The sequence below is a fragment of the Hydra vulgaris genome, chromosome 14 (genome assembly GCF_038396675.1).
Source record: "Hydra vulgaris chromosome 14, alternate assembly HydraT2T_AEP".
Lineage (NCBI taxonomy): Eukaryota > Metazoa > Cnidaria > Hydrozoa > Anthoathecata > Hydridae > Hydra > Hydra vulgaris.
Genome location: NC_088933.1, coordinates 16,084,086 through 16,092,866, shown reverse-complemented (window position 1 = coordinate 16,092,866; position 8,781 = coordinate 16,084,086).

Below are 8,781 nucleotides of genomic sequence, written 5' to 3'. Positions count from 1 at the left end.
GTTGTGTCGGTGTTGCACATGCCACTTTCGTTCACGCTTCACGGAAGTAACATGTTTAACAGATGCATGTCGATTCACGCATTGACATTTAAATCAAGCATCAGACTTTGATTATTACAAAAACACAGTGAAAGTGCTTATTTAAATTTTGACTTATTGCCTCCTCATCGACTGTACTTTTTCCTTCACTGGCCTATGAAACTCGCATTTTTTTTTCTTTCCTTTTGCTAATGTAAAGATGGATCGACTTTTTATAATTCTTTAGCTAACTTTTTGCATGATTTGATGTGTTTTTTCGAAGGATTTTGTGTAAAGCGTCTAACAGCTCAGTATTTTAACCGCAGTGTTTTTTTTTTTATCGATTATCTCTTGGTAACAACCAATTGTTGGTGTTAAGGGTCGGAGGCTTCGGCAAAAGTAGTGTTGTTGGTATATAACGCTTGCAAGCATTTTCTCGCTTTTGAAAAAAAAGTTGCTTACAGTTATTTATTGAAAGGCTGTTGAATAAATTTTTCTAGTCAAACGTTTTAATGTATGTTAATATTTCCGTGTATTCCGCTCTACTTTGTATATAGCACATCCTCGAACTTAATGGGCACCCCTTTTCTACGTTTACGGTCGTTAAAGTGCCCGAGATTAGTTTGTTTGGTTTTGCCACTTTTTAGTAAGCCAATAAACCCGACATGTTTTCCAACCATTGCTGGTGCACCATCTGTAGCAACACCAACAAGCTTGTTCTTAGGGGCATTGACTTTCACCACAACAATGTTGAGGGTGTCCTTTTTATCAAGGGTGGCCGCAACGTTTTTGATGAGGACCAAAGTTAGTTTTTAGCAGTTAACTGGGGGTTTTTAGCAATTAAGCCGGAGGTTTGTAAAAATATTTTAATTTAAAATACTGATTCTTTTAATTTATTAATAGTAGTCTCGCGAATGAATACCACGCCCACATATACTAGCTAGCTATCAGGTACAGTACAACTAGTAGTTTTTGGTGATCACGATTCTGCCTTTATTTAACAACGTTTTTAATGCCAAATGGCAACTGACTTGTTGCGATTTTTAAAATATTTTTCAAGTTTGCAAGTTAGTATTTGTCAATGATTGAAATTAATCTGTTGTAAGTCAAATTAAACCTTTTTTAAAACTTTCTTATTGGCCAGCGAAATATTTTCTTCTGTTATTCTGCCTTGCATGGGATAGATGTCAAGTGGCTTTTCAGTAACAGGATAATTTTTGTTAATATCACGAATAAAAATAGGCAATATAGCGGTCTATTCATCAACATCTATTGAATAATACTGAAATACTTTTGCTCTTTCAGCCAATGACAAGCGCAGGTTAATCGCAATATCACCTTTTTTTTTGTGTATTTGTTTGTCTCGAGAGAAAATGATTGTTCAAAATTTTGAATTTTTCAGGGTTAGTGAATTTGATCATAATTTCAAGAGACTCCTTAATAATTTCCTCATTACTAAATGGTTCACAATTCATAGCTTGGAACAGCAGTATTTTTAGTTTCGGTTTTGCCCTTTTTTTAACAAGTCTTATTGTCAAACAAGCTTATGTTTTGATTTTTTTGCTTTTTTTTTCGAATCTTGTTGACAAACTAATTATAAGTTTTTGAATGTTTTGAATTATAGTACATCCTTAAAATATTATGAGAACAAATGGTCGCTAAGGGCCGGATGCGGCCCCCCTCCTGCTTTGAATCAATTCCACGAATTGTGCCTTTTAGCTCTACCAAATCTAGCAATTCTTTCACAAAATCTTTCACAAGTGCATCTGATGTTACATATCTAACAAATATTTGAGATTTATCTTGAATTTATCTGTTCAAGATAAACTTTTGTTAAACAATTGTCAAGCATTCAGTCTAGCATTAGATGAATCTGTTAAGGCATTCAATGCTAAACTAAAGGCTTTATAATTTTTAAGCCTTTAAACAAATGCTGTTCAACTTCGACACTAATCTTTGATATTCTTCTTTCAGTTGTATGTCGAGAAACAGAAATATTTTAAATTAAATTTTATTTATGCCTAATCATATATTTATGTGTGCAAAATCTAGCATTTATCAATTATTTTTTATCTTACATTTTATTATATGTGAATCCAATATAAAATGAACTACCATTATATTTTGTGAAACTAGAAACATGTAAAAACAAAAATACAAAAAATATTACTAGTACAAGCGGTTTCTTGATGACAAGACCATCTGGTCTTCTGCAAGTTTCCCGCGTTCTTTTAATAATAATGATACCCTGCAGTTATATTCTTTGTATTCTATAAAGTTGTGAGATTTTATTTTTTCTCCTACCATCATATATTTTATAAAAATTGAAAATTTGTATCAGTTATATAGATAGAATCACAATATTGTAAAGATAAAAGAACAAAAAAAAAAAAAAAAAAAAAAAAAAAAAAAAAATTAACCTTTAAACTTTGCTATTATTAGGATTTAAAACTAAGATCACATCTAAAAGATTTTGTTTTACAAACTCTCTATACGTTTAAGGATGTTTACTTCTTGCAATATTCCAAGCTATAATAAAACTTACTGCTGTTGTAATATTTGAATCTTTGTCGGAAGATGAAATATTTATCTGTTGATTTTTAAATATTGTTTTGAGCAATTCAATTCTATATTTTCTATGACATAAATTTGTTGGGTATTTCTCAGAAAAATACATATTTTTTGTTTCATTGTGGCGTTTAACATCACATGTCTTACTAAGGCAAGTTCAGTATTGCAAATTAAACACATAGGTTCATTTTCCTTTCAATAAATGAGTATGAAGATCGAAGAAGATTTAGTTTGTAACAAATTTACTGGAAGGCTTAATGGTTTTGTTGCTTTAAGCGATAAAGAAATAAATACTTCTACTTTAAAAATTTAAAAGAGTCAGTAACTCAAATTCTTGTGTTTCTTGTAAAAAAACTAAGTAAAAAGTTAATAATTTGTCATTCAGTTAGTAAGTTGTCATTGCAACTTTTGCAACCACTGAGACTATATTATTTGAGCTATTTTTTGAAAAGCTGCGTGTTGCCCTGAAAGTATGAACTTAAAGGTTATTTCCGCAACAGATGATGGTGCCTGTGCCAACAGGAATTTTTTTTTAGAGTGAATAAGAACATAAATATGAATTTATGTAATGATTTAGTTTACAGAGCACAGAGTATTTACTCAAACGAAAAACGTTACATATACTTTTTTCAGATGCTTCCCACTTGATTTAAACAGCTAGTGTGGCGTCATACTTTACAATTTTATTATGAGGGCTTAGAATGTGTATTTAAGATTTGTAAATAAACTAACAAGTACTCACATAAGTTAACACCATATTCAGTAATGCGTTAAGTGAAACAGTTGGCAAAGTTTTGAAAGAAATTGGTTCTCCCGAATGTAATAGAACTGCTCAATTTTGTTTATGATGCATATACATTTTAACTGTTTGAATGTTTAAAGTAAAAATAAAGCTATCAACAATTTCAAAAAAATCTAACACCATTTGAATCTATTAACGATGTACGTTTTGAATGGCTTGAAAGTTTTTTTTCTATACTTTAAAAAATGGAAAGAGTCTACTGACAATAAAAATGAACTATACTGCTAATGCTACGACTAATATGGTTATTTTTATGCAAACTTATGAAGGTATCCAGATAACTTTCACTATCTATTTGGGATCTTATTATTTTCTAACTCTAGTTTTAGAATAGAAAAACCCCTGCCCTCCATCTACACCTAGTTTAATACCAACACCGTTTGTTTCTTTATGTCTGTGATTAAGCACCATCACTGCAAGCTCTTCAACGTCATTGCAATTCACTAAAGGAGTATCTTTTTTTATACTATACATGCATAGAAAATCAAAATGAATGATATAGATTGTATTCTAGTTATCTGAAAAAAGTTTTAGTTAATAGATCACTTCCCTTTTTGTTTTCATTTACTTCTAATAATAAAGGGAATATGTCACAATCGAACAATTTTTGCAACCAGCTTGTTGTTCTCAGTCTGTTTAATATAGAAACCAGATTTCACACTTTTTCGTCCTCCTTCACTCCTCAGAAAGTGTGCATCTTCCATCATATTGCAATTACTTAGCCATAACAAAATTACGTTAAAAATTGTCTTTAAACTCATAAGTGAATTATTAAAAGAAAAAAATTTAAGCATCAAAACCTTACCTGCTATGTAGTTTTAGTTGAAGTTTGTTCAATTTTTGTCCAAAAAAAAGAGAAAGATATCTTAACCTCAGTCAGTAACTCTCGACAGAGATAACAAGGTGCTTTGAACCAAAAGTTTTCAAAGCTAAAGTGTTCCCTGATTCGTTTGTGCTTAAACCTTTAATAGAACTAGACAGAAATTATCCTTGCGTTGTTGAAGATTTCGATCTTACAATGGCCGTCAAATTCTTTTGTCTTTCTAACTTAATGCAGGAATGTGGAGTTCCTCGTGACACTTAAACATAGCAATTTGGACAAAAAAGTTTTTTGCCGATTTATTTAAAACATCTTCGGTGCCTTTATAAACAGGTTTTCAAGAAACACATTCAACAATAAGGGCCAATATTTTTTCTATTTTTGATTTGCACCATTTTTAACATATAAAACATTCACATTTTCTCCCTCTGATAATTCTGGTGTTCAGGTCTAAATTTCATAGCTTGTGTCTATTAACTATAGATGTCATAATAACGTAACTAAATTTTAACTTAAGTACATTATATATAAAAATGTATATTTTACCTTCATAACACGGTCGCATAGTGAAATAAGGGTCAGTTCTAGCAAGATTTTTTCTAAATTTGAGTTTTCTACAATGAACAAAGCATTTTACGAAGATCTGAGTTATTAGATGAATATTCTTTCCAGAATATAATTTTGACAAGGTTTGAGTAGTCTTTTTTCTTTTAATTTAGATTTATATATGTTGTTTCATCATTATTTATAGGTCTTAAATCCTTGCCTTTCCTGAAGCAGCAAATGCAAAACATTTTAACAAAATCAACGTGATTAGGCATTTTAAAAGAATACTTCAAATAAAAACTTCTTATATGCATTTATAATATTTTCATGATATATCGGCTCATTAATTATATTTCAATGTAATGATCAAAAGCATGTTTACAGTTTACGTCAACGCGTGTTAGGAGTTATTATTTCAATTTTATATGAGTTAGTATTAACAACTAACGATGGCTAGCCGTCGCTAATTGTTAATACTTGAAATAGTAATTGTAATAACTGAATTCTAACAATATTTATAACTGAAATAGCAATAGTAGTAAGTAGTTAATAAAGTCTATAGTTCAGTTTGCAATTTCACTTTTGAAACTCAAAAAGCATGCTCGCAAGTTTTATTTATGCAATCTTGTGGTGTTTGAAAAGAATCTCTAACCAGTCCAACCCCAAGGGTATGGTTTCTAAAAGAAATTTTTCAAGTTTTTTAAATTTTTTTGTGTTATTCTAAACTTGAATAAATTTATTTGCCTGGCATCTGTAAATAAATTTGCTGAATTCATTGACATATGTTAAATTTAATCAAAAAAAATTCTCGTTCAAAAGTTGCGACCATTCAAAGTTATTTCAGAGGGTTAATGAGAAAAATTTTATCAGTGTTTAAAACTGAAGACACGGCATCACTAAATGATTATAAAACTCAATTCTTTAATTCTTCTTGAATATCTCAATTCTTCTAGTATTTTCTAAGCTTCTGGTACGAATAATCTACAATAGACTCTCACAAAATTTTAATTGAATACCAGTACGGTTTTCTAACAAATCATTCAACGGAACACGCAACCATAGACCTCATAAACAACATCAGCTGATCTATTGATAAAGAACAGTTTGTATTGGGAGTTTTTATTGACCTTACAAAAGCTTTCGATATGGTCAACCATAAAATTCTGATTGAAAAAATGATTGAAAAAAGTATTGAAAAAAGTATTGAAAAAATGATTGTAAAAATGATTGAAAAAATGATTGAAAAAATGATTGAATGAAGTATGGCATAAAAAATAAAACTATTAAATGGTTCATCAGTTATTTAAATAATAGGCAACAATGTGTCATAATTGAAGAAATTTCTTATTCAAAGCTACTGAAAATAAAATGTGGTGTTCCACAGGGATCTTTCCCCTTTGTTGTTCCTTATATACATTAATGATCTTCTTAAAGCCTCTACAAATCTTGATTGCATAATATTTGCAAATGATACAAATCTGTTTTATTCATCTTCTTTTACTGATGACCTTTATGATTAAGTTAATCTTGAGCTTCAACGACTTAAAACATGGTTCAGTGCTAATAAGTTATCAATAAACGTACAAAAAATTAAATATATTTTTTTCAACAAAAAAAGACACTTCCATCAATTCTTCCCTCTCTAAGTATCGATTACAACAACATTGAAATACCCAAACAACTAAATTTCTTAAAGCGGTCATAGACAAAAATATTTCATGGACAGCTTACATAAAGGTCATCAACACTTAAGTATCTAAAAATCTTGGTTTACTTTTCAAAGCTTTTTTTTTTTCAAAGCTTTTTTCATTTTTATCACAAAAAAAAACTTGAAAGTTCTTTACTTTTCGTTTATACATAATCATTTTGCATTCGCTAACATTGCATGGGGAAGCACACACAAAAGAAAATTAATGTCTCTTTATTGATGGCAGAAACATGCTTCTAGAATAATACATCATAAAAGATGAAAGCGCTAAACATTTATCAAATTAATATCTACGCTAATATACACTTTGTGCTAAAATATAAAATGGGATTAGTTCATTCACGATTTACAGAAAACTTTTTTTATTCAATTACCAATAAGTTTAACACAGCAGCAACTGGTAACTTTATCGAACCCCCAAAAAAAAAACTCTTAATTCTCTATCTCTCATTGCGGCCCCTATTTATATAACAAATATAAAAATTCTAAAAATATATTAATAACAATTTATCCTAAAAACATAAAAAAAAAAAAAAAAATACACACACACGCAAATCATAATTCAACTGGAAAAAACAAAACAAAACTTTATCCCAATAATATTTAAAATATTTGTAAATTTGTTAAATATTTAAAATATAAGAATCACAATGTTTATGTGTTTTTTGCGTATAACACCAAAGTTCTCAATGATAAGGTTATGTATTTTGTATTTTGCGTATTACCCCAAGGTTCCAATGATACTTATTCAGTCTTCTACAAGTTCTCTATAACAATATAATCTTATCAAGTCTTTCATAATATTTACATTTTTGGAATAAGGAAGAGTCTTCTGATGATAAACAAAAATAAAATATAAGAATGTGTTGCAAGGTCTTAGAGCATGTTCCTGTGCACCATGTGGTGTAACATTAAACATTTAGAAAATATATTTTCTTCTTAATGTGATTTTGATATGAAATATTTTGATTAATGAATTTTGATATGAAATATTTTTACGTGTTTACCAATGGTATTGTTGCCGTAAACTAATACAAATTTAATTAGGTATGTAATATATTGATAGATTGTTGATATTGCTATTGGTGTACAACCCCTAATGTCAATGTTATCCTCTATACGGGTTAACATTGACATTAGTATGTTTTATGCCGTGAATGTTGTGAGAGTTATCATTGTAGTTTTGACAAAAAAAAATTAACGGAGAAAACATTTTAAATATATACTAGCACCAATCTACATGTTGGTTCTTGAAATTAGCAGCATTAAAAAGTTGTAAAATTGCAATAAAAATGTAATGAAATATTTTTATTTCAAAGATATCAATAAGCTTAAGTTCTAATAGTATCGACTTGAAGATATAAAAAAAATATATTAATTTATGATTAAAAACTTTTTTTCTTGGCTATGTCTTAGAATTGTTAAAATAGTAAACTCTACAACACTGAACCAATATCTGGCTCCAACAAAATCTCTCAGCGTTGTAATTTTTTGATGGATTTTTTTTGACAGGCTTTTTAGTGTTTGGTTCAATTTCTGAAAGAACGAGATAAATCTTCATGTTCTGATGTTTTGTTTCTAGCAGTATTATGCAAACCATTAAGTGTTATGTAACTTTCTGCAAGAGTTGGTTTTTAGATCCGTTGACACTTATTGATACATCTTTTTAAAAATTAACTTTTTTTAGTTTTCTATTTTATGTAATCGTGAAAAATTCATCAAATGTTAGATATTCCACCAATCTTTGCTCGATTCCCTTGATTTCTTTGCTTGAGGCCCAAAAGATGACTTGAGCATTCCTGTCAATGTTACCCTAAAATTAAAATATGCGTTTAAAAAAATGCCAGAAAAAAAATACTAAATGCTTAGTATTTAGAAACAAAATCTTAAAAACATATGTAAAATGATATTATAGTATGATTTTACTTATCTTTTAACTAAAGTTTTTCAGCAACAAAAAAACTAGAAATTAGTTTAATTTATGTCCATCGTATTGTGTTGTTATCTATACTTACTATTATGGGGATAAAAATGCTTATATTTGCTCATTCAACATCTGGCTTTCAATCCTGCGTTACCTAAATCACTTCATCTTCGGTTCATTTTGTTATTTTGTTTGTTTGACATGAACACTTGCCTAACTGTTTGTCTTTAACAGAATTTGGTATCTCTACCAAATTTCCGAAAGCGCTGCTACTACCTTTTGCATCTCAGATAACCAGAAACCGCTATTGCTCCCCGCTTCTTTTTCAAACTTTAAAATTAGTAGCGCTAGTCCGCTTTAAGTCCAATACCAAAAAAAAATTTTTAAATTTT